The following is a 24,556-nucleotide window of genomic DNA, read 5'->3' on the forward strand; positions in this document are numbered from 1 at the left end:
GAAATTAGGTGGCACTTAGTCCATTCCCAATGGTACCAGAGACTCCAAACCCCTGAATTCCTGTCCAATCCCACTTCTGACACCAATTAATATCAATGAGATGGAATTGGTCTCTAATGTGGTCAAAGCTAAACAGAGCAGGTTAGAGACAAAGGAGTCAGGTATCAAACAGACCTTTGATTTCAAAGTGAAGGATTTAAATGAATTGCAAGCAAGGATGCATGTGCCATAACCTGCTTCTCATGGAAGGGAGCCAAGGAAGTATGGGGAAATCAATTATTTACATCTATGGCTGTGCAGTGAACTGTAGCCCTGGTAATGAGAGGTAGCAGCAACAATATGAGAAGTCTGATTCATAGCAGGGTTTTATGACCAAAAATAATTCTGGGATTTTGCTATGGCTGAGAATATCCAGAAGGTTAACACAAAGAACTTTGTTTTGTCAAGCTCAGGGCACAACTTGCTTGTTGGGCCTTAGTTCTGAAAAACGGGGTGTCATCTAATATCTTGACAATTCTAATACCTTCATATGCTATAATTTATTCAATCCTTCACCAAATAATGGATTTTGTTTTTATAAACCTACCTTGTTTCCAGTACTCATTGTTATCATCCAAAGTGGTGCTATGAATACTTTGGTAAATATTGGACCTTACATTTTCTTTTCCATTTCCTTAGGATGCCCAGTAGTATGACCTATAGGCCAAAGGATCTAAACCGTTTGGTCACATTTCTAACACAACTTTAAATTGTTGGTCCAGACTCCAAGAGTAGAACCATTTCTCAGCTCCACTTATTAGTTCATGCCTTTACAGACATCCCAAACATTGACCATTACTATTTTTGTCATGGTTGCCAATTTTTCAGGTATGAGATGAAACCATAAGAGTTGTTTTAATTTGCATTACTCATTATTTGAAACTTATTTTCATATGGTATTTGATTATAATTCTTTTGAAAACCATTCCTGTCCTTTGATCACTATTCAAGAATTGATTTTCCTGATTTTCATTTATTTGAATACATTTTCCAATATTGAATTTCATGAGCTGGTGCTTGGACAAGAGATCAGCAAAGCTGCCTTATAGTAGTAACTCCTCAAGAAATGAGCAGGGGAATCCTTTGAAACCTTCCAAAGATGATGGCTCTTTTATGAGGGTAGTCAAGGCTCATCACAGAGCTTTAAGCAGATTACTTACCCTAGAAAGGAGACAAGAATCCTATATTATTATGTTATTCCATTCTTAATTAGATCAGAAGAGAATTTGTAGTTTTTGAATTTTATCCTTTCACTTTCAACACATGATCAATAATCATCAAATGCCTACCATATACCAAACGCTGGGGATATAAAAAAGGAAAAAGACAGTGCCTTTACTCAAGGACACACAATCTACTAGAAAACAAAGAAACAAAACTGTACACACAAGCTATATATGGGATAAATAGGAAATAATTAGGGGAAGGAATCAGAGTTAGGAAATAGTGGGCAATGTTTACTGTAGAAAATGAGATTTTACTTGGGAGTCAAAGGAAACCAGGGAAGCCAGTAGGCAGAGATGAGGAAAGAGAATGCATGGAGGAGTGTCATGGAGCATAGGGATGGCATTGTCTTGTTTTCAGAACATCCAGGAAGTCTGTTGCCATTGAATTGAAGAGTATGTGGCAAGGAAAAATGGCATATGGACTTAACAATTTTTTATGATGTCTTAGCTGATAAATGATTTAAGTAATTAGAGCATTTCTGTATTCAGCAGGTTTTTTTTTTTTAATTTAGCCTTGTCTATGTGACACTCACAAGACTCAATGTTATAGATGTTATAGCCTTCCCTTTGGCATCTGGTTCTCTTACGCTAAGAAAGACATCCATAGAACATTTGCTTTCGAAGCAGCATATTCTGTACTAATGAGGAAAGAGTCATACAAAATTCCCCTAAGGTAAAATCATTAGGTATGACTTTTCCACCTACCTAATGAGCTCTAAATTTTTCTGGAAAATGGATGAATCTATGTATGGGGCCAAACAACGATGTTCTGTGTCCTTGCAAATTGCTTTGTGTAGAAATGTAAATTCATGCTTTGTCAATATGAACTCAGAGAATTGAAGAGATGAGAGCAGATGTCTTAACTGTATACCAAACTGTTGCTTCTAGGATTCAACCAAAATTGTTTTGACTGTGATGTGCTATGGCCATCCAGGTAGACTAGACCCTTTGCTCCTGGTCTAGTTCTCTGCTAGATGTATGGGGAGACACAGTCTATGGGACTCTACTAACAAACAACCCTGCTCTCTCAAGTTGATTCATATGATTATGGTGAGAGATGAAAAGTGGAAAACAATAAACTTACCTTACAATATTCATTTCAAGGCCGCACTCCACATAATGCTCCAAGAAGGCCATTTACCAGTTGTATTGCACAGATTAACACCTGACCAGAACTTACTGCCAGCTGGATGGAGAAGAGAGTCAAGTTCCAGGGCACAATATCAACAGGTTTTTTGCACTTACGCCACAAAACTTTATTAGTCAGATAGTCCCTATGTGAGGAAGTAGACGGTGAAGACATTCATTCAATAAACACTTTATTAAAGTCTTTATTAAATGCCATAAATATGGCACTAGGCTAGGTATTATGGAGCCAGAGTTGAAAAGTCACACCTTCCCTGCCATTAAGAAACTTATAGTCAGAGGGCATTTGAAAGATGCAAATGAAATCTTAAGATTTGAAAAACAACTTGTCATGAGAATTCTAATAATAATTATGGCAACCCTTTCCATAAATGACATAAACTCTAGACACCAAAAAACCCTTTAATATAATCTCATGCAGATCTCAAAATGGTCTGGGCACTCTATTGTGGATTTCATTAGTATCAAGAATTTCTTGCTGAAACTCCATTTGCTAATTCATTCAGATACACAAATTCTCTGTGGTTGTTTTAATTATCTTGCATAGGACAACTTGCTCCCTCTTGTACAGGTTACATGGAATTGTCTTTAGACTAGCTTTTTAATCTGGCAAACAACTAACACCATTTTCACTAATTTTGCCTTATTAAAAGATTGTTCCATTATTGGCACTTCCTATTTATTAGTGAGACCAGTCTAAGCTTACTTAAGAAAACTGTTTAAAAGATTTGACTTTAGTTGTGCTTCTCTAATTAGTATTAAGTTCAGATACTTATTAGTTATTGGATTTTTAGTTGTTACAGAGGTAACACAGAAACACACATATATACACACATTTTCCTTCGTACTTTCCTTGTGCTCTCCTTGCCTAAGACTCTAAAATTTTTTTCTGTCTCTTTATGTCTGTCTCCATATCTCTCTCTGCCTCTCTCTCTGTCTTTCTCTCTGTGTCTGTCTCTGTTTCTCTGTCTTTCTCTGTCTATGGGTCTCTCTTTTTTCAAAAGAAATAAGATGCAATGATAAAAGGCATTTAGGTTCAAGTTCCATATTCACCACTTGCTAGCTATATAAATAACATAGGAAAAACTAGTAACCCTTCTTCACCTTAAAATGAGTGTGCTGAATGTTGGTGGAGTTGTGAATGAATCCAACCATTTTGAAGAATAATTTGGAAATATGCTAAAAGGCAATCAAACGGTGCATTCCCCTTTGATCCAGCACTACTAAGTCTGTATCCCAAAGAGATTATAAAAAAAAGGGAAAAGGACTTATAGGTACAAAAATATCTATAGCAACCCTTTTTGTGGTAAAAAAAAAACAATGAAAATTGTGAGGATGCCCATCAATTGGGAAAAGGCTGAACAAATTGTGGTATATGAATATAATGGCATACTATTGTGCTATAAGAAATGATGAGCAGGCAGCTCTCAAAAAAATATGGAAAGATTTATTTGAACTGATACAAAAGTCAAGTGAACAAAACCAGGAGAACAATATACACAGTAACATTTTGCCATGATCAGCTATGATTGACTTAACTATTCTCAGCAGTACAAAGGATACAAAAGACTCATATAAATATTAAATTCTATACACATCCAGAAAAAGAACTGATGGAATCTGAAGACCAAACCATATTATTTTTACTTTATTTTTTCATCTTCCCCCCTTTCTCTGTTTCTTCTTTTACAACATGATTAATATGGAAATGTTTTACATGATTGCTCATATATAATCTATATCAAATTGCTTTCTATTTTAGGGAGGAAGAAGAAGAAAACTTGGAACTCAAAATTTTATAAAAAATGAATGTTGAAATTGTCTTTACATATATTTGACAAAAATTTAAATGAATGTGATGAATCTAGATTTCTAAGATTCCTTTGAACTACAGTGTCTTATGACAGTTATTACTCTTGACTTAGAGCTTTTCAAAGTTATTTTGGCCTCTTCACCACATGAGATTTGCTGTATGAGATTCCCAGAAAAAGACCATAGTTTTCCCCATTTTCAATCTGGCCTCTCTGGCACCTAATATTGAAAAGAACTGTCTAAAACATATAACAAGAAAGTTGATTTTTGCTCTGGAGAAGGTAACCCTCCCCAAGTTGAGTAGACCCACACAGTAATCCTCTTATGGGAAGATAGGGTGTGTCTGCAGTGCTTTTTCTTACCATTCATAGAAGGGATAGTCCCAGAAATTATCTCCTGTATCACATTTGGGACCCTTTTTAATAGCAATCCATGCGATTACCATTGCATATGATCCTCCTGCAATTCCCAGTGCAGCAAATATTATAGACTTAAACATCTGAAAAATAGAGAAATAAAATTAAGTAATTTTCACTTCTTTAGGATATTGATAGGGACTTGAACTGGGATTTTATTTAATATATTAAGAAAACTTCTTTTACTAAAACAAATTGGAATTGCCAAGACAAAGATTTTCAACATCATCTCTTAAATAGTATTTGAGAATCTTGTCTAAGTATTAATAAGTTAAGTGAGTTGCCGAGAGTCTTATATTTAGTGTGGGCCAAAAAATGGCCTAATGTCAGATCCACAAAAAACCCTTAAGACATTCATAGGCAGAGTAATAATTCAGATTATACTGATGGTAGCAGTAGTTTACCATTCAAGGCAAATGCCTATTGTAAAGTTTAAATGTCTATTAAATGTCTTATATAGTGAGTACTTGAGGAAGCACATGTGGAACTGAGACACAAAGAAGTTATGTTGAAACTATTTAATTTGTTGCTCAAGGATAGTCTGAAGTGAGCAGAATTGATGCTACTTAGTTAAAGCTGTCTGTTAGATTCCTCAATCTTATATACCAAACTTTTATCAGAGATATTTTTTGTAAAGACTTCTTCTCCAGTAGACAGCTTTCTTTTTCATCTCAATTTAATGGATTTAAATTTTTCCCCTTAGTTCACATATTATTATTTTCTTTTTAAATTTTAAGTTCCAGATTCGCTCCCTCCCTCCCACTCCTTCTATGATTACACATGTAAAATCATGCAAAACATGTTTCCATATTAGCCATATCACATACCAAAGCAAAAAAAAGCCATCTTTTTTCTTCCTTGCTTCCTTTCTTCCTCCTTCCCTTTCCCCCTCCCTTCCTTCCTTCTCTCCTTCTCTCCCTTCCTTCCTTCCTTCCTTCCTTCCTTCCTTCCTTCCTTCCTTCCTTCCTTCTTCCTTCCTTCCTTCTTCTTCCTTCCTTCCTTCCTTCCTTCCTTCCTTCCTTCCTTCCTTCCTTCCTTTCCTTCTTTCCTTTCCTTCCTTCCTTTCTTTCGTCCCTCCCTCTCTTCCTCCCCTCTCATTTTCCCCCTCCCTCTCATACTCCTACACAAAGTGACTAATATGGAAATGTTTTACATGATTCCACATGTCTAACCTATATCAGATTACCTACTGTTTCAGGGAGTGGAAAGGGAAGGGAGGTAGTAGTAATATTTGGACCTAAAAAAAAACCCCAAAGTTCGATTTTTTAACATTTAATTGAAGAATGAAAAAATTATTTAAAACTTAAAATAAGAAATATTTTCATATAAATAAATCCTTTTCTTTTTCCATTTATCTCTTTGGGGTTATTACAGACCTATAAAAAGTATTGCTGGATTAAAGGGTATGCATAGTTTCCTATCTTTGAACATAGTTCAGATTGTTCTTCAGAATAGCTAGATCAGTTCACTACTCCACAAACAATTCATTATTGTATCCCTTTTACCTCATCCCCTCCAACAATTGTTATTTCTGATAGGTATGGGATGATACTACAGAAATTATTTTAATTTGCCTTAGATTATTTCCCCCCACATGACTTATTGTTGAGTAGTTTCCGTCATATCCAACTCATGACCCTATTTTTGGTTTTCTTGGCAAAGATCCTGGAATGCTTTTGCCATTTCCTTTCCTTCTTCATTTTAGAGATAAGGAAATTGAGGTAGAGTTAAGTAACTTACCCAGCTTCTAAGTATCTAAGATTTGATTTGAACTCATTTTCCTTTAGACTTTAAGCCCAGCCCTTACTCTTTTGCAATCTAAGCTGCTCTTCATATGACTATAAATAGTTTTCAGAAAAATAAATCTATCCTTTGGCCACTGATCAACTGCGGAATTACCTCTATTTTAATAAATTTGACTCAGTTCCCTATATACTTGAGAAATGAGAAAACTAAATTATTAGCATTTTGAACTTGGTTCTATTCTGTACCTGCCATCAACAATTCACAACTGCTTAAGTTACAATTCTTTGACTTTGAATTAAGTTCATTAGTTCATCTTCCTAGAAATCATTGTTCCATCTTTATATCAAGGAAAACTGTTATCTCTGCCCCACTAGCTATCCTTGCAAAGAATGCAAGTGGACACTACAATCAACAACAAATCTCATCCTTTCCACCAAGAGAAAGCAGATGTCTTAATCCTGTGGCTGTCTATATGCTTTTCTATTTTTATCCACTTAAACTATAAGAAGTCTTATAAACCTATCCTAAGGGTCTTTGAGCTTGTTGGGAAGCTAAAGACCCTTTTTATTGTTATTCTTATCAACCAATTGAATGTGTTCAGAATTTTGCTTCCTCAGTTTACCTTAATTTCCATCACATCAGTTCACAATTACAAAAGTACTGAGGAAAGGAAGCCATTCACCTAGACAGCCTCTCAAGGGGACTTCTAAAGCACTCCAGTGAAAATTTTCACTGAAGGACTTTTCTTTAGAGAATGCACTGGAGGCTGGACTTTCTCTTTAACTGCAAAATTGTTGATGAAGTTGCAAATTTACTTGTCTGTCTTGATGTATTGTTTGGGGACTATGGGCAACAAATCAGAGAAATTCTCCTAAGGGCAAAAGACCTGCATTGTTGGTGAGGGTTGGGGAAGCCTGAAAACAGGAGAAAGGAGCAACTAAATATAGAACAAAATGAATCTAAAATATATAAGAAAACCTCCAAATCTGACATACAAAGGGACTTTTATTTGTGCACACCTGATTTTGTTTTTTTAAAGGAACTTTGTTAGGAAGTGCTTTTGTGTCTGTTTTGTCACGTTATTTGTGTAAAATAAATACATTTTTTTTCCTCTGGAAAAAAGAATTTGAATTTTTGTGAGTTTTCTAAATCTTCAGAAAAGTAATCATCTTTCTCTAAATTTTTAAACCTCTGACCAGGTAGGAGAGTGTAAAGATAAAAATGCATAAAAGGAAAGCAATTCATTGTCCCATGGTCAGCAGAGATTTATGGCATTTTAAGTAATTTTGGAATAAAGTTTGCATTTAAAAAAATGCTGAAATGTTTTAGTGAGTTATGTGGTAACATTCTATAGATTTTAAAGGAAAAACAAGAGTAAAACTGTGGAAACTTCATGGAAATAGCAATTAGATATTTTATCACTCCCTGGATAGTGACAGATTTATTATTTTAGTGTGAAAGGGGAAAGTGTATTCACTGATTAGAGAAAGAAAAACAAAGATTTAAGTTCCCAATTCAGATTTATCTAGTACTTAAGAATTGCCTATTATGAACTCTTTTTTTTTTCCTGGAATAAAACAAACCTTCACTAGATCTAAATCTCTTTTCAAGTTCTCATCCTATGTGATTCATCCCTTTTTCAGCCAAGTTTCTAGAAAAAATTGCCTCTGCTTTATAAAGGGCTGAAACTCTTGAGTTGATGTACTGAGGTCACTTTGGAAAAATGGCCCTTCCTACTATTCTGTGCTAGTTCGACAATTGGTGTATCCAGAAAATTGTAAGGGAGGAGTGGAGTAAGACTAGCTAGAGACACTTTTGGGTGGGAGATGAAGAGGAGAGGTGTGGAGATTCCTATGTCCATTCCCTTCACTTCTACCTCTAAAGACCAAGAATAAAGACCAAGGACTTTTGCTTATCCTGACTCTGGCTGATTCTAAGGCATCCAGGGTGCTAACTCGGTCTTCACACCAGTTCTTCTCTCATTAATGACAGAGATTCTGCAACCTGACTTCTAAACTCATCATGCTACTGAAACTGCTCTTTCCAAATCTACTAATAATCTTTTATTTTTCACATGTGACTACCTTTTCTCAATCCTCATTCTTTTGGGACCTTTGGTAACATGGGGTACTGTTGATCACCCTGTTTTCCTAGATATTCTCTGGATTTTTGTGACCCTGTTCTTTCCTACTTTTTACTTCTAACCTTTCTGATTTCTTCTTTATGCCTTTTGCTGGATCATCATCTTCCTCACAACCAGTAACTGTAGTTGTAGTTGTATTCCAAATTTCTTGAGGAGTCTCTTCTTTTTTTCTTTCTTTATTCTTCAGTTGGTGACCCATTAGTTCCTATGAATTTATCTGTTGTTCCTATGCAAATGTCTTCTAGGGCTACCTATCTTGTCATAGTCTCCCTCCCGAGTTTCATATTTCATTACCAATTATACAGTAGATATTTCAATCTGAATGTACCAAAGAGATCTCTCTCAGAAGCAACTTTTTGAAAACAAAACTCATCTTTCCCCTGCAAACTCACTCTTCTTTCAAACATCTTGATTTTGGTGGAGGGTACCCCTTACCTTGCCAATCATTGTAATTACCTATGGCTACCCACTCTCCAATTACTTGCTAAATCTTATCAGGTCTGATTACAACATAACTCCCCTATAACATCCATCCTCTTCTGCTTTCTTCACACCATCACCATCATCTTGATTCAATTCTCACCACTTCTATGGAGTATTGCTATAGTCTATTACATAGATTATTATAATAGACTATATAGTCTATATAATAATATAGACTGTTGCATAACAGTCTATATTTGGTCTCTCTGATCTTAGCCTCTGTTCACTCAAATAGTTGCCAAAATGATTTTTCTCAAGTGCATAACTGACCATGTCATGACATCCCATTGACTCTCTATATTACGATTTTTATCATATTCTGTGATCAAGTCAAAACTGGCCTTGCTCTTCCTCACATAAGCCATCCCATCTCCTAGCTCCATGCTTATGCACTGGTGCAAGTTTTATTTTGCAACTGTTATATATATCTAGAATCCAATCTCTTCTCAACTCCTCTTCACATCATCCCTAATTTCTTTAAAACCTACCTGTGCAATTCTGGGCAAGTCACTTAATGTTTGTGTGCCTCAGTTTCCAAAAATGTAGATGATAATATCTACTTCCCATAAGAATTGTAAAGTCTTAGCATAGTGCCTGAAAAAGTAGGTGTTTAGTAGATGCTTGTTCCCTTCCCTTCCCTTAAACACCACTTTTAGATGAAGCCTTTCCTGGTTCTCCAACTGCCTTCTCTTCTAAAACTATCTTATATCTATTCTGTATAAACAAAGGAATCTATGTATATTTAAGTATGTTTGCATGCTTAAATTTGATAAAAGATGAGCTCCTGGAGAGCAGGGACAATTTCAGTTTTTGTTTTTGCCTCCCCAGAGTTTAGTAAAGCACCTAACACATAGTTGGTGTTTTAATAAATTCTTATTGTATAATTGTATGTATGTATATAGTAATCAAGGTGATATGAATTAGGGTCACTCAGCCTAATACCTAATGAAAAGGTACTTGCTTATCCATTCTTTTTTTTTCCATTTACAGAGTACCTGCTATGGATTGTACTTTATGTGCTGATGAAGATGCCGCCATTATTTATAGTGCCAGAGGTGACATTTATCAACAAGAATCCTTGTGCTTCTTGAACTTCTGACATCACTTCTTTTAGAGATTGATTTTTTCCCCATTAATATAGGAGATTTTTTTGAACATAATGGAGTATGTTCACAATGTTTATTCAAGATAGATATAAGATGTATTAGGGAATTTTCATTCTACTCTAAAAATCATCAAAAGATTTCAAAGATTAAGATTTTCAGTCACTCAGTGCCATCCTTGTACTCTCATATGGCAGCATTAGGATTGGAGGTAAAGAAAAAGAATGGACATGGCATCTTAAATTAGTGTGGCACAGTGGAAAGTAAATTGAGTTGGAAGGACTGATGTTTATATCATCCTGGGGGAGGGATTGTAGAGGTACCAGGAAACAAAAAGGAAAGGAGAGAAATAAGGGGAAGTACAGGAGTAATAACTGTAGTTGTTATATAACTCTGGAATGTGTTTTTAAGAAGAACTCAAAAATAAATGCAGAAACCATACGACTAGTGGAAAAGACAACAAAATTGTCCAACTCTAAATGGGAGAAAGTAATTTTTTTTTGGTCTAACCAAATAATAAATCCAATAACCATTAAGTACCTACTATGTGTCAAGCACTGAGCTAAGCCCTGAGAATGCAATTAATAACGAGAAAGTCCTTGTCCTCAAGAGGCTTACAATCTAATGGGTAGAGACAGGAAAGATGAGGATAAGAAGGATTTGGGGAGAGGGGATACGAGAAGGTACCCAGTATAGACACATCTTATTTTGTGGAGTTAAAACCAGGCAGAGTGGCAAATACAAAGTAGAATATGCTCAAATATCAATTTATGCTCCATAAAGAAAGGCATTGGGAGGAATTTGGTCTAGGATGCAAAATGGAAGAATATGTCCAAAGCATTTATCTCAGAAGCATCAGTGTTTCTATGAGTATCTAAATATGGTGCCAGGTCTTAAAGACTTGAGATAATCAGTGCTAGAAAGATGAGAAACAAAACATCATTATAAAACCTTTAAAATCTGGGGTGAAAATTGATCTTTCCAATTGGTGTTTGCACCCTTTGGACCAAGACTATTCCTGGTCTAGCATGGAGGAAATCATTCGACTTTTTTATAGTCTTTCTTATATATATATATATATCTGTTATATACATATAAAACTCTATAGATATAGACTCAGCTATATTTGTAACAACACAGTGTGTCTTTCTGCTTTGCCCACATCTGAATCAGGGTGTTGAAAGTTCTCTGCTTAATAGTTCATAGGGACAGTTTCCTTCCAAATACAATGGTTTTCTAGGTCATGAGATAACCCCTCATCATGTATTAATTCCATCTTTTTCTTACTTGTTGTCACAAAATGGAAAGTTTACTTTTTGGCAAGGACTTTTTCTAGGTTTTAGTCCCAATCCCACAACTAGAGAATTATTTTCTTTCTCACATTAAACTCATTACCAAGAGACTCTTTAGAAGTGAAAGGGCTGTTTCTAGCAACAAGACAAATTAATGGATTCCGTGATGGTCACTCTTGTTCTAACATTTCAGACTCTGGTTGTTATAGCCTCTGGTCTCTCCAGACTTTCCTAATTCCCCAAAATAGTCATGTATAATTTGATATCCTTTTTCTCTGCAACTATATGCAAATTTATCTACTGCCTCCCTTGGTTAGTGTATAAACTTAGGACTATTTCACTCATAACTTTGTATTCCTTGCACACATAGTAGGTGTTAATGCAGACTTGATGACAAATTAATTTCATGGTGGACTGGGGTTCACAGAACAAATTGTATCTAACAAGAAACTTTTCAAGCACATATGTATTCAGTGAGTAGGTAGGTGAAAAGTGTGAGATTCAGTTGCCTAATCCCTTTAATTTGAGGTCAGGATTTCTTAAGTTATAAACCAACTCTATAAACCCATTACCTGCTACACAACAGGGAGTGGAACAGAGTTCTATTCCCCATGAGTCTAGCCAAGCACACTTTTTACATTAAATATGCGAAATAAGAGATACTGTGGGTAGTGGGTAGAGCTCCAAAGAGGCAAGTCTGTGGACCAATCATGGAATCAAAATTTGAGTTCAAATCCAACTTTATAGATCTACTAGCTGTATGATTTTGAACAAGTCACTTAACTTTTAGGTACCTCAGTTTCCTTATCTGTAAAATTAGTCCAAGTAAAAAGAACTACCTCCCAGGGTTATTGTGAGGATCAAATAAGACAATATTTGTAAAGTGTTTTGTAAACCTTAAGGTATTATATCATCATCATCATTGTTATTACTGGACTCAGCATCAGAAAGTTCTAAATTTAAATTCCACCTCTCAGGGTTACTAGGTGTGTGATCATAGGCAAGTCACTTAATTAACTCAGGCTTCAGTTTGCTTATCTGTTTTAATGGATCCCTGTAGAGCTCTATAGGGATCTTACCTTCCAGGGTTCTTGTGAGACTCAAGGGAGATAAGATAATACCTACAAAATTCTTTGAAACACTTAAAATGATATTTAAATGTCAGTTACTGTGTGTAAAATGTTGTGGTAGTTTCTTTTAATCACTAGTGGTCAGGACATATCCTATCATCTTACTGTCTAGCACCCTTAAGATCAGGACCCTCCCAAATTTGGATCCCCTGATCCATCTGAGGTTCCATTGGCTATTACCATCATGTATTCACTTACCAAACACCTTGGCCAACAGCACTTACATTTAGGACATTTCTTCATTTTTGTCCCCATACTCAGAAATGTGAAAGCAGGAAAGATCATCTGTCAAGAATTGGAAACAAAGAAAATGAGTTTGGGTGCTTTGGAAAGGAACTCAGGGAGCTCCCCAGTCCTTATGAAACAAAACAGATTAAAAGGCTCTAAAAAAGGAACTAAAAAAGTGGGAATTTCTTTTATGAATCACTGAGCACTCTTAATGGAGTCATGTTAAAAGAGCAAATGGGTTCTCTGATGCTTTTAAATATATCTGTAGTTAGGAAATGATTTACAAGCTGAGGTGTAAAGAATGCAAAGTTTGATCAGCTTTCAATTTAGACTTGAAAGGAAGGGGAGTGAAAAAGAAGGGGAAAGGAATAAGCATTTATATAACCCTTACTAAACACTTGACAAATATCTCATTTGAAGAGTCTGCACTGAAGACTCTGGGGTAAGAGATGAAATATCATATATAGGGGATGGCTCTCCCTTGATTGTGAGTAGAGCTGATCAAATGAAGGCCAACATCCGAACTGTAGTCCTTTCTTAATGATCACATAGAAGGCTACATTCAAAAAACAAAGTAATTCATCATCATTTAGCATAGAGGAAAGCTGGTCTGAAGATGCTGTTAGAAAGTAAAGGTTATGACAAAGGATGATACTAGGAATACTTGTATCTGGGACAGCACATACTGATACAAAATGTGCTCTCACTTGTTCAATAAGTTATTGGGAGGCCTTCTCAGAGGTAGGTGGATAACTTCCTGGCTAAATGAGAAATAAACTTCACTACAGATATTTTGGTTAATTTAGAATTTGAAGACCCTTCAAGGACCTCTAAATTCCATACACTGAAGCAAAGCCCCAGTTTCCCTTCCTATTTATAACTGTGGATATGGAAATAGTTGCTGAAGATCTATGAGTACTCAGAAGCAATTCATGTAGGAATAAGGTTTTTTGGAGGACTTTTAAATAAACTGGGTTTTAAAAAGAATATTGCTTTTTTCAAAGCTACTTCCATGACAAAAGAGTAAGGTCTCCTTTGAATAGGATCATGGGTGACAGACATAGTTTGATGATTCTGTTGGCCAAAAACACTCAATAGACAAGGCCAGGATTTTATTTTAATGAGAGAAGCAGCAAGATGGAGCTTTCCTCACATTAGCTGTTAAAAGAACATATGAGAACACTGAACCTCTGGCTTCTTAGCAGGACAAGGGAGGATTTCTGTCAGCAACTGACAGTACTTTATAATGCATTCTTCAAATGCCCAAACACTGATGAAATGGAAGGGGCCCAAGCCAGCCCAATCCCCCCACCCTATTCCCAGAGGTGAAGGTGAGCCACAGGAGATTTGGCAGAGTTTGTTTTACTCACTATTATCCCACATCCGATTATTCCTCCAAAGTATGTGACTTCATCACTAAGTTGTTCAAATTTCACTACGGTCATTACAGGGAAGCAGAGCAGGATATTTGACAGGATACCAAACAACATCAGAGGAAGGAGGCAGCCTCCCAGGCAGTGTGCACATTCTACACAGCACATCCTGCTAAGAAAGTCATACAAACTGATGGAGGAGAATATTTCCCACCCACTAGTTATAGTCCCTACGTTCCAGAACCTTCTGAGGTCTTAGCTCAGAATTTTAAATGACTCTCCTTCCCAGAATCCAGTTATTGGACAACCACATCCCAAAGCAATGCAGCAGCCTTACAAATGAAGGCAGAGCTCCTCAAGGCATGTCTAGTCTCTCAGTAACCTGGAATTATTTTCTGGGGGGCCTCATAAATTGTAATTTTACAAAATTACCTTGAAAGCAATCACTTTTCCATGAACACCAGTAAGTTCTTCAGCATAGACAAGATACTTGATTCCTTGTATTGGAAGATTTAGTTGGAGAGAGCATGTTGTTAGAGCTTTGCATTCACTCTCGGGGCCTTGGACATTTGGCCACTAGAAGGTTAAAGAAAAACACTCTCTAAGACCATTTTATAAATATCTCAGAGTTTGGCTAATATGCTACAGATGCAGTTGCATTGTGATAAATTATGATCCCAGGATTTAAAGCAACCTCTTATTTTACAGATGAGAAAACCAAGGCCAAAGAAAGAGGTCCTTTGCATCAAAAGTCAATCCAAAAGGAACTGAAAATATTTTAAGAGGGGGAGGACATTAGGGGATCAGGAAAAACCTCAGAGGCAAATTGGCTTCAGAGTTTTACTTTGCAGAAAAATAGAAAATTAAGGCAATTGATGGAAGACAGAAAACCTCCTGAGTAAAGGCAGGAGACAAATATTCTGGGTTGGGGGATAGCTAGGAGGTCAGTTTCACTGGAATGGAGTATGTCTGTGTCTGTGTCTGTGTCTATATCCATCCATCCATCCATCCATCTATCTATGTAAATGGGAAGAGTATATGATCAGATCTCCGGACTTATTTCTCGGTGGCATCCTATTTTACCTACTCCTTTTCATGGGGGCAATGACATCAACAAAAGAAGTCAAAGTCCTTTCTGAACTCAAGGAAAAAATCTGGTGGTTATCACAAATGAAAAGATGCAGACAAATGAATACTTAACAATGAAATCCTAAGTAATGTGTGGCTCCACAAATAGATCATCAAAACAAGGAATAATTTTGTGAATGAAAATTATAATGATGTAACATCAAAATTTCTGGGAGGCAGCTAAGGCAGATATCAGGGGAAAAATTACATCTGTACGTACATGTAACTATATATGTACACATACATATACCTACACATGCATGTACATATATATATAAATATACACACACATATATGTGGGTTGTAAATATATGTACCTAAAATGAAGCACTAACTTAGGAGAGGCTAGGATTGCCAGTTTCTGGAAGAAGACATTCTGCTCTCCTCTATCTCAGGGGAGAAAAAGACTCTTGATTATCTTTGTAGCCAGAGCAAGCTGCATCTTTATTTTATTTTATTTTATTTTTAATAATTATAACTTTTTATTGACAGAACATATGCCTGGGTAATTTTTCACAACATTATCCCTTGCACTCACTGTTGTTCCGACTTTCCCCCTCCCTCCCTCCACCCCCGCCCCCAGATGGCAAGCAGTCCTATACATGTTAAATATGTCACAGTGTATCCTAGATACAATATATGTGTGCAGAACCAAACAGTTCTCTTGTTGCACAGGAAGAATTGGATTCAGAAGATAGAAATAACCCGGGAAGAAAAACAAAAATGCAAACAGTTCACATTCATTTCCCAGCTGGTGTAGCTGCTTCTGTCCATCACTGATCAATTGAAACTGAGTTAGATCTTCTCTTTGTCGAAGAAATCCATTTCCATCAGAATCCATCCTCCTACAGTATCATTGTTGAAGTATATAATGATCTCCTGGTTCTGCTCATTTCACTCAGCATCAGTTCATGTAAGTCTCTCCAAGCCTCTCTGTATTCATCCTGCTGGTCATTCCTTACAGAACAATAATATTCCATAACATTCATATACCACAATTTACCCAACCATTCTCCAATTGATGGGCATCCATTCATTTTCCAATTTCTAGCCATTACAAACAAGGCTGCCACAAACATTTTGGCACATACAGGTCCCTTTCCTTTCTTTAGTATCTCTTTGGGGTATACGCCCAGTAGTAGCACTGCTAGATCAAAGGGTATGCACAGTTTGATAACTTTTTGGGCAAGCTGCATCTTTAAAACAATCAGACATTTTTGTTCTCTTTCCAACTTTGTCATGATAGAGTGAAGATCCTATTCACTTTAAGATGGACACCATGAACTTAGTTAGATTTCATGAAATTGAAAAACTTCTGTACAACCAATGTAATACATATATGTTAAGGACTGAAACAGGTACCTGGTGGAGAAAGCCTTGTATCAAATTTCTCTGATAAGAATCTATTTTTTTGGGTTCATGATTTAGACATAGTGATACTATAAGCAAAATAAAAGAACAAAAGATACTTTACTTCTTAGATCTGCGGAGAAGAAAGCAATTTGTGGCCAAAGAAGAACTAGAGTACATTATGAAATGCAAAATGGATCATTTTGATTATATTAAATTTAAAAGTTTTTGTCCAAACAAAACCAATGAAGACAAGATTAGAAGGGAAGTAGAAAACTAAGAAAACATTTTTACACCCAAGAGTTCTGATAAAGGTCTTATTTCTAAAATATATTAAATTTATAAGAATACAAACCATTCTCCAAATGATAAATAGTCAAAGGATATGAATAGATAATTTTCAGATGAAGAAATTAAAATCATTTCTTCTACATATATTTCCACAATTATCATGCTGCATAAAAAATCAGATCAAAAAGGGAAAAAATGATAAAGAAAACAAAAAGCAAGCAAATAATAACAAAAAAAAGTGAAAATACTATGTTGTGCTCTAAATCACTAGTGATCAGAGAAATGCAAATTAAGACGACTCAGAGGTATCACTACAAACCTTTCAGATTGGTTAAGATGACAGGAAAAGATAATGATGAATGTTGGAGGGGATATGGGAAAACTTGGACACTGATATATTGTTGGTGGAGTTGTGAACTGATCCAACCATTCTGGAGAGCAATCTGGAACTATGCCCAAAGGGCTATTAAACTGCATATCTTTGATCCAGCAGTGTTTCTACTAGGCTTATATACCAAAGAGATCTTAAAAAAGGGAAAAGGATCCACACGTCCAAAAATGTTTGTAGCAAGACTTTTTTGTAAGGGAAAGAAACTGGAAACTGAGTGGATGATCATCAGTTGGAGAATGGCTGAATAAGATTGGCATATGAATGTTATAGAAGATTATTATTTTATAAGAAGTGACCAGTAGAATGATTTTAGAAAGGTCTGAGAAGACTTACATGAACTGATGCTAAGTTAAGTGAGTAGAATCAAGTGAACATTGCACACAACAACAACAAGATTATGTGATGATCAAGTTTGATGAATGTGGCTCTTTAAAAAATTTTTTAATTTTTATTATTATAATAGCTTTTTATTTACAAAACATATTCATGGGTAATTTTTCAACATCAACCCTTACAAAGTCTTCTGTTCCAACTTTTCCCCTCCTTCTCCCTACCCCCTTCCCTAGATGGCAGATAGTCCAATAACATGTTAAATATGTTAAAGTATATGTTAAATCCAACATATGTATACATATTTATACAGTTATCTTACTACACAAGAAAAATAGGATCTAGAAAGAAGATAAAAAAACCTGAGAGGTAAAACAAAAATGCAAGCAAACAACAACAGAAAGAGTGGAAATGCTATGTTGCGGTCCATGCTCATTTCCCATAGCTCTCTCTCTGGGTGTAGATGGCTCTCTTCATTCCTAAACAATTGGAACTGGTTTGAATTATCTCATTGTTGAAGAGAGAATGTGGCTCTTTTCAAGAGTGAGGTGATTCAGGGTAATTCCAAAGGATTTGTGATGAAGAAAACCATCTGGGGACTGAGATTGGATCACAACACAGTATTTTCACTTTTTTTTTGTTGTTGTTTGCTAGCTTTTTGTTTTCTTTATCATTTTTTCCCTTTTTGATCTGATTTTTTATGCAGCATGATAATTGTGGAAATATATATAGAAGAATTGCACATGTTTAACATATATTGGATTACTTGTCAACTGCGGGGGGAGGGAGGAGAAAAAAAATTTGAAACAAGATTTTGCAGGGTTGAGTGTTGAAAATTCTCTATGCATATATTTTGAAAATAAAGTTTTTAAAAATAATCTGGTTTCTAAGATACAGTCAACTAATAGATTTTTATATGGACATTATCTAATAATATACGTATGTGATATGAACTGACTATCTAGCCCAAGCAACTGTTATTAGATAAAATGAAGTTCCCAGACTATTCTGTTTGTATAGCATGATTATGAGGATGGAACTTATTTATCCCTCAAACCTTTGTGCATTTTTAAACAACCTCTGAGATATAGATTAGTTTATTTTTAGATAGGTCTTCCAGATAGGATGCATTCCATCTGGCTCTTTGACCCTCTGAGGAGTTTCTACTTTTATACCTGAGAAACCCCAACTATCTTTCCCCCAAAAGTTCTGCTTATGATGAAGAGCTTTGCTAAATTCTTTTTAGAACTAAGCCCACTATGAGATACTCTTTTTTTTTCTCTCCCTCATAGTGCCTTCCCTCTAAAGGCATTTTTCTCCTTACTCTATCTATCTCTGATTGGTCTAACTATATGCTCTCTCAACTCTATTTCATATTTAGCATTCCTGGAGTCTATTGTATCCCTTCATTTATTTTATATGTAACCTCTTCCTCTTAAGCCATGTAAACCTCATGCCTTTTGCCAAAGAGAATGGTCATTGTGAATTTGTCACATGTTTATTCAAACTAGGTTTTGCTCTCTCACCATATGTATATGTATACACATCAAACACAAAGTTCATTTATACATCTATAAATATGTATGTATGTGTATATAGACACACACCATATAGATTTATACAAAGATTTCTCCCTTGTGTGTCTGTGCACATACTTCTGCACATGTGTATGTCTAAAAGCCATTACCCAATAGACAAGTGTTTAAAGAACCAAAGATATGAATAAACATTTATCGGGAAAAAAGTGCAACCTATTAATAACTGTATGAAAGAATGTGTCAAATCACAAATATTAGGATAAATGCAAATCAAGCTTGCAAAGCAAATTGGCAAAGACAAAAAAAGATTGTAACATTCAATGTTGGGAGTGATGATGGAAAAAGTCACAATCATACATCAATGGATCTGAGAATCAACGTGATTATTATAGAAAGTATTTTGGAATTATGCAAGTAAAGCAACTAAAATTTCCATGCTATTTGAGAAATTCCACTATTTACCCATATTTCTCAATGAGTTCACTGATAATAAGAGAGTTCTCACATAAACATACCAAGTATTATGCAAAAATATTTATGAAGCATTTTTTTTTGTGGAAGTAAAGAACGGGAAACAAAACAGATACGCATTGGGAAATGACTAAACAAATTATAGTATATGAATGGAAGGGAATATTACTGTGTCGTAAGAAATAATCAATATGTTGAATACAGAGATGCACAGAAAACTTTGTGTGAACTGATTTAAAAATGAATTCATCAATCAGAGGGAAGAAAACAAGATACACAATGACTACAACAAGTAAAAAGATCAATCATAACACATATAAGTGAACTTGGCAGAATTATAAAGAACAAGTGTTGAGCTAAAGACAGAGGAAGATGCTTCTCCGATCTCTTTGCAGAGATGAGAGATCCACAGGGAGGAATATTGCACATAGTTTCATAGTTCTTAATGTACTGATTGGTTTTTGCTGATTTCTTGGTCTTTTTGTTTGAATTAATATTCATCATAATATTGGATGGTTCTATAGGAGAGGGAAAAGTAGGGACACTGAGAAAAATGAAGGTGATGTAAAAACAAAAGCTAATGATAAAATTTTAATAAAAAAAACTGGTAGTTGAAGGCAGAGCCAAGATGGCACAGTAAAGGCAGGAACTCATCATGTTTTCCCCTAACCTCTCCAAATTCCTTTACATATTGATTCTGTAGAGAACCAGAACACACAAAAAGCCGAGTAGAACAAATTTCCAGCCGAAGGCAACTTAGATCAGCAGAAAAGTTCTATAGCACAAGGGTGGAAAAACAGGATGGAGTCCCAACATAGCCCCTGCCCCAGTACCAGCAGAGCTGGAACAGGTCTCAGAATTATCAGTAGCACTGGTGGTATTGGACCTCTCAGTCCAGAGACAACAAAGACAACTTGGAAAGTCAGTAGGAACAATTTGTCAGTACGGTGAGAGGGCTTTGGGAAACTAGCATACCAGGAATAGGCTAGTGGTACCAATGGGGGCTGTGGTAGCTTTCGGAGGCCTCAGCTCACAGGAAGTCTCTTTACTAGCACTGAGGAAGGACTCTTTGCTTTAGTTACTTTGTTGCTTTAGGCATATTAGATATAAAGTTGCTTTAGCATACTGGATCTTATAGGTATAGAGGTATGGGGACACTCTAATAGTTCTAGGGCAGAAAAGGATGCTTGGGATCAGGTCCTTAGAAGGATCTCTGAAAACAGCTGCATGAAACCCCTGAAGCTTGGGACAGTGTACCTCACACCCTAGAAACAGAGCCCTACTTTAACAAAGAGTTAAAAGCTGAGTAACAGGCTAAGAAAATGAGCAGACAATAGAAAAATGATTCTGATCATAAAAATTACTTTCTTGCATTAAGGAAGACAACTCAGAAGAAGATAACAAAGTCAAAGCATCCAAAGCCTCCAAGAAAAATAAGAATTTGTCTCAGGCCATGAAAATGCTCAAAAGGAATTTTGAAAAGGTAAGAAAGCTAGAGGAAAAATTAAGAAGAGAGCTGGAAGACTTTGTGCAAAAGAAAAGGCAAAAAGCTATTGAGGTGAAAAATGCCTTAAGAAGCAAAATGGGTCAAATGGGAGAGGATCTCATTAAAGAAAATAATTTCTTAAAAATTAGAATTGAACAAATCAAAACTAGTGATTTTATGAGAAACAAAGATACAATAAAATAAAGCAAAAACAAAAGAATGAAAAAAATAGCAAAAATGTAAAATATCTTTTTGGAAAAACAACTGACCTGGAAAATAGATCCAGGGAGAGATAATTTAAAAATTATTAGTCTACCTGGAAGTCATGATCAAAAAAGGAGCATGGACATCATCTTTCAAGAAATTATCAAGGAACACTGTTTTGATATTCTAGAACCAGGGGATAAAACAGAAATTGAATGAATCCACCAATCACCTCCTAAAAGAGATCCCCAAATGAAAATCCCCAGGAACATTACAGCCAAATTTCAGAACTCCCAAGCCAAAGAGAAAATATTGTAAACATCCAGGGATAAACAATTCAATAATGGTGGAGCCACAATTAGGATAATACAAGATTTAGCAGCATCTGCATTGAAGGACTGGAGGGTTAAAATATGATCTCCCAGAGAGCAATGACGCTACCTAGCAAAATGGAGTATAATCCTTCAAGGGAAAAGTTGGTAATTCAAAGAAATAGAGTATTTTCATACATTCATAATGAAAAGGCCAGAGCTGAATATAAAATTTGACTTTCAAATAGGACTCAGGAAAAGCATAAAGAGGTAATCAGAAAAGTGATATCATAAGGGACTTTTTAAGATTTATCTGCTTACATTCCTACATGGGAGGATCATACTTGTAACTCAGAACTTTCTTATTATTATGGCAATTAGAAGGATTATATATATAGACAGAGGGCACAAGTGTGAGTTGAATATGAAGATATATTTATAAAAATAAAATCAAGACATGAGAGGGAGAAGTGGAATGGCATAAATTATCTACCATAAAATAGGCAAAAAAAAATACGCAAGTAGAGGAGAAGAGAGGGATGAGACAGGGAATAACTGAACCTTACTGTTCTCAGAATTGGCTTAAAGAGAAAATACACACTCATCTTGCTGCAAAATAGGAGACTAGGATATAGGAAGGTGAGAGGGCATAAAAGAGAAGGCATATTGGGGAAGGGAATGGTCAGTAGCAAAACATTTCTGATGAGGAATATGGTAAAAGGAAAGAGAAAATAGAATAAATGGGGAGAATTACGATTAGCAAATGGAATTGTAAAAAGAATTTTGATGCAAGTTTCTCTGATAAGGCCTTATTTCTCAAACATATAGGAAACTGAGACAGATATATAAAAAATAAGAGACATGTCCCAATTGATAAATGATCAAAAGATATAAACTATAGCCAAAGGGCTATAAAATTTGACCTAACAATACCACTATGAGGCATGAATCCCAAAAGAGATTATTTTTTAATAATAGCTTTTTATTTTTCACAATACATACAAAGATAGTTTTCAACATTTACCCCTGCAAAATCTTGTATTCCAAAAGAGATTTTTTTTTAAAAGAAAAGAACCTTATATATCCAAACATATTTAAAGCAACTCTCTTCTCAGGGCAAAAAAGAAAAGAAAAGAAAACTGAGGGGATGCCCATGAATTGGGAAATGGCTGAATAAATTGTGATTAAGTGATTAAGATGGAATATTCTTCTTCTATGGGAAATAATAAGTAGGGTGCTCTCAGAAAACCCTGGAAAGTCCTTCATGAACTCAAGTAAAGTGAAATGTACTGTGTACAAAGTACTAGCAATATTCTGGGATGATCAGCTGTGAATGACTTTGCTATTCTAGACAACCGAATGATACAGTCTATATTGAAGGATTTAAGATGAAAAATCCTATCCATTCCCAGAGAAAGAACTGATTGTGTCTGAATACAGATTGAAGTACACTCTCTATTTCTTCTCCTTCTCCTTCTCCTCTTCCCTTCTTCTCTTCTTTTTCTTCTCTTTTCTTTTCTTTTTTTGAAGGTTTTTTTTTTTGGGGGGGGGGGAAGATCTATGTTTTCTTTCACAACATGACTTCTATGGAGATAATGATTTATAACCGAGCTAATAACCATCGAGGAGCTGTCAAGGACCATTCCAATGGCAGGAGCCAAGTGCCATCAAGATAGCGGTAACTTGAAAGAACTATTAAAAATCTGGGAATCAGCAGGGCCAAGCCTAGAGGAGATGCTTTATCGTGGAGTAGATGGGGAAAGACCATGGAATAATTTCCTTGTGAATTTTGTGTCAAGTCTGCAATGTCCCCTAAATGCCGAGCGAGTTGGGGTGAAGGCCCAGACACAAAGTCAGACTGTGGCTGCTCCGAAGGAAGGCTCAAGGCCTAGGAGAGAATAATTAAAAAGAGCGATGGAGCAAAAAAGTCGGATTTTTAATGAATTAAGATTTCGGGGTTGTGAACAACATTTTTCACTGAGTTGTTTTCTCTAGATGTTTGACGCGGCAGATGGTCCTCAGCCTCCCCCGCTCCGCACCCCTGGCCCTTTGGAGGTACCTTTAGGAGTGGATCCGCCTCTGCCTTGAGCGCTGCCTCCTCCAAGAAACCCTCCTGCCCCTAGCCCCTCAGTTACTGGGATCTCCCCAGCCTGCGTCCTCGACCTCCTCTCTACTTACCAGAGGGCACGGGTAACTTCTAATCGAACATAAAGTCCTTTGGGGGCTCAGCTGGTTGGCCCGGTCTGGCTGGTCGTGGCTGGTCAGAGGACCGGGGGCAGTCGTTATGCGGGGTTCCTCAGGCCTCGGGCTGCTCAAGAGAAACAAACGGCTGCGCGACTCGAGGGAGGGGGCGCCGGGAAAGGCCTCCTAAGGGTGGAACGGGGTCAAAGCCAAGGGGATGACCAGAAAGGAAAGGTGGATTCCTTTGTAAATTTCCAACAGAGCCGCCTCCCGATCGTTTGGGAGAACCCGCCCCCCAGCCTACTTGCTAATCTATATCAGCATTCTGACCTCATCGTCCGGAAGAACGTTCTAGTAGACAAGGACTTTATTTCTGTTCCTATCCGGGAATTTCTTGTATTCTCCCAGGCAAGTAGAAGGTAACCTCCTTCAATCGGTTAACCTATAAACATTAAGCGCCTACTACGTGCCAGTGGGCACAGTGCTGGGCATGGAGTTAGAAGTACTCGTCTTGGGTACCAATCTAGCTCAGAAACGGAGAGCTGGGAGATCTCCGACAGGGGTCCAGGGTCCCGAGGAGCGGGAGAAGGAAATGGCAGTCTGTTCCAGTAGCTCCGCCAAGAAGCTGGTGAAAAGTTGGATGTCACTGAAAGGGCCGATAATTTTTTATCAAGCTCTGTGCTGCTCAGGAAGGCTACAAGGAGAGTAAAAGAAAAACAAAAAAGGCAAGATAGTCCC

General features: G+C 36.4%; 1 long non-coding RNA gene across 3 annotated transcripts; it reads right to left on the reverse strand.

Moving 5' to 3' along the window:
- Window positions 1-992: 992 nt before the first annotated feature.
- LOC127557737 (uncharacterized) lies at window positions 993-24,143 on the reverse strand. Of its 3 annotated transcripts, none has more exons than XR_007952609.1 (7): window positions 23,816-24,143; window positions 14,570-14,713; window positions 14,135-14,306; window positions 12,735-12,821; window positions 4,586-4,722; window positions 2,350-2,539; window positions 993-1,200 (listed from the first exon to the last, which is right to left on the reverse strand). It is a non-coding gene; the product is annotated as an uncharacterized LOC127557737 (long non-coding RNA). The 3 variants fall into 3 exon arrangements; XR_007952610.1 differs by having other exon boundaries at window positions 2,350-2,451; window positions 14,135-14,309; XR_007952608.1 differs by having other exon boundaries at window positions 14,135-14,309.
- Between the last annotated feature and the right edge of the window lie 413 nt (window positions 24,144-24,556).

Source organism: Antechinus flavipes, chromosome 3, assembly GCF_016432865.1.
Source record: "Antechinus flavipes isolate AdamAnt ecotype Samford, QLD, Australia chromosome 3, AdamAnt_v2, whole genome shotgun sequence".
Classification (NCBI taxonomy): domain Eukaryota; kingdom Metazoa; phylum Chordata; class Mammalia; order Dasyuromorphia; family Dasyuridae; genus Antechinus; species Antechinus flavipes.